At 65.6% G+C, this 2,785-nt stretch overlaps 3 non-coding genes across 3 annotated transcripts; 2 read left to right on the forward strand and 1 right to left on the reverse strand.

Moving 5' to 3' along the window:
* Window positions 1-1,268: 1,268 nt before the first annotated feature.
* H696_05086 lies at window positions 1,269-1,339 on the forward strand. Its single transcript has one exon. It is a non-coding gene; the product is annotated as a tRNA-Gly (tRNA).
* A 5-nt stretch (window positions 1,340-1,344) lies between these two features.
* On the forward strand, window positions 1,345-1,416 carry H696_05087. The gene has a single exon. It is a non-coding gene; the product is annotated as a tRNA-Thr (tRNA).
* A 295-nt stretch (window positions 1,417-1,711) lies between these two features.
* Window positions 1,712-1,783, reverse strand: H696_05088. The gene has a single exon. It is a non-coding gene; the product is annotated as a tRNA-His (tRNA).
* Between the last annotated feature and the right edge of the window lie 1,002 nt (window positions 1,784-2,785).

Raw genomic sequence — 2,785 nt, forward strand, 5'->3', positions numbered from 1 at the left:
CCCCCCCCCCCCCCCCCCCCCCCGCACCAAGCCTCCAATGGTGGCCGCGTCAAGATGCCGTCCATATGGACGGCATCAGGCCAAGCATCACGAATGTTCGGGGTGATACCCCTCGCGAGGGCCATGCTGTCGGGGACCGACCGGGCGGAGGCCCGCCAGTCGGAGCAAGGCAGCTGATGCCATTGGCGAAGCCGTTCGACCAAGGGTGGCCCCGATGGAGAAGGTGCTTGCCCGCGCGACTTGAGAAGGGCCCAATGCCTCATGATCGCGACCCTGTCGGAGGGCCCTCCAAGGGGGACCGGATGGAGGGGGGCGGCCGGCATGCGGGCTCAACCGGGCGCCCGAGGCCCGCATCCCGACTGGTGATGATGGTTTGCTCGAGGGCGAGGGTTCCGAAAAGGGGCGCTGCGACATTTCACCGTCCGGCATGGCGAACGCCAGCAAGAAGGGAGGCCAGGGCTTTGGAAGCTCTGTGTGCATGCCACGCGACTGGTCTCTGGCGCGAGGCAATCCTCGGTCGATGCGGGTGACACTCGGCGACATCGTTCACCCGAGAGCCTGGTGATTCCAAGCAGGGGGATGATCACCGCCGGGTGGTCCGCAGGAATCCGCACCGGACGCGCAGCAAACCCACGATCATTTTCCTATGTCCGACGTGGGCCTCTTCCCGGACGCCGACCCAGGCACCATGGCCTCGGTCAGCACGCGCGACATCCGGAGGTGCTATGCTTGGCATGGCGAGGCCGGGCAGAGAGGCCTCGGTCCGATGGCAGCATGATGGACAGGGTACCCCACCGAGGCATCCGTGCACGGCCCTCCCGCATGTGCCCGGGCGCCGAGAGCGGGAACCCGCTCGTCCAGACACCGGCCTCCATGCCACTTGCCATGTGGAGGAATGAAGATCCCGCCCCCCGGGCCGAGGATTTGCCAACATCCGGCAGGAAGGGAAGAGAAAAGCGCGATTTGGCCGTGGGCAGAAGAGGGGGGGGGGGGGGCATCTCGTCCTCCTCCTGTTCCTGGCCCGGTGCCGGAGGTGCCTCGCTAAAGTCCCGCAGTCACCCCGGTGCCGTCGGGGAGTTGTGGACGCCCTGGACGCGGGACCGATGGTTTTCCCCGCCCGAACGCCGGCCAGGCATTCCCGATCACATCCGTCCTGATGATGGCCCCTCGACGGGCGCCTGCCTCCAGATGGCAGCCAGCCCCTCCATCCCCCCCTCCCCGCGGCAGGGGTTGATGAGAAGTCCCCCCCTCGAGGAGGGGAGGAACAAGCGTCGATGGTTTAGTGGTAGAATTGCCGCCTGCCACGCGGTAGACCCGGGTTCGATTCCCGGTCGACGCAGGCCCGCTCGTTTAGCTCAGTGGTAGAGCGCCAGTCTAGTAAACTGGAGGTCGGGTGTTCGATCCACCCAATGAGCACGTTATTTTTGCTTCATTGGCCGCCCACATATAACTGACACGCGCATCGCCGGCCACCGAAGCTCGGTGAGGCCGGGGCAGGCCCTGCGCTTTTTCCTTCCTCCCGGGGCCCCCCGGCTGCCGGTGTCGAACAATTACTGGCCCAAAAGATGGGGCAGCTTTGGCGCGGGCAAGCCTCCGTGGCGCGTGCTGGTCACCGGTGCTTGCCTTGTATCATTTTTGCGAGAAGAAGGTGCATGCCTGTGCCCCCACATCATCTTGGCGGAGCCTGATCGCGAGTGTGCAAAAATGCAAGTGTGGATACCCAGAATCGAACTGGGGCCGAGTGGGCCACAACCACTTATACTAACCACTATACGATATCCACATCACTGGGAGAGCCTCCCTCCAATGGCACTCAAATAAGACGAGGTCACAGTGCCTCGCCATGGTGTGCCTCTCTCCGTCAGGGAAACCCCGCCAGAGAAGGGGCTTGCCCCGCCGGGAAAGCCGTGTCAGGTGTGGAAAACCAAGCTTGCGCATGCCTGCCCCCGGCAAAAACACATCGGCCGGGCGGACCGCCGGGAGGTGTTCCCGGCCTTCGCGCGCGCGCAGAACCTCCCCCGTCGGCCTCCAGTCCGACATGGGTCTGCCCGAGGGGGGACAGCGGCCTCCCCGCTGCCCCCCGATCGGAAGCATGCCACCGGCCCAGATCGCAGCGTGGTCCTTGGTGAGCTCTCGTCCGCGATCCTCGCTGCTTGTGTGGGGTGCCCTTTGCTCCTGGCCAGATCCCCATACTTGCCAAGGCCTGGGTGCGAATGCCCCGGCTGCGGTAAAAGAAGGCGGCCGGCCTCGCCCGCATGCCTGATGCTTCGGCATCGCTGCCTATCGTATATTCCTCCCTGGTAGACAAAAAGCCCCGGCAGTTTGCCTACTCACGCGTTGCCCGAACCCTACCCAGGGATCACATCGCTGCGTTTGACAAGTGTGAGCCCCGGGCAGGGCTCGTCACAGCCGGCCCTTTACGTGGGGAATAATGCAGCGACCGGGGAGGGAAAGGAACTTGCGAGTCCCGCTCCTCCACAGATCCCGTTGGTCTGGGGGTTCTGCGCCCTGTTCCGGCATCTTTGACACATTCAGCGTCGGGCTCCCGGTGCCTCTTGCGCGCCGTCCACAGTCGACGCGGCGGCCCCAGGCGGGGCCCCAGCAGGCGGCCAGGAGAGGACTGATGCGTCCGGAGGGGATGGTGGCGGAGGTCCTGAGGCCGAAGTGGCGGGGGCAAGGGGGGGGGGGGGGGGGAGAGAGAGAGAGAACAGGGAGGTGCTACTGGGAATCCGCCTTGCGAGCCAGGCCACTTGCCGTGGGCTCAGTGCTGGTGGGCCCCCGAGCC

This window comes from Fonticula alba, assembly GCF_000388065.1.
Source record: "Fonticula alba strain ATCC 38817 unplaced genomic scaffold supercont2.9, whole genome shotgun sequence".
Taxonomy (NCBI): Eukaryota; order Rotosphaerida; family Fonticulaceae; genus Fonticula; species Fonticula alba.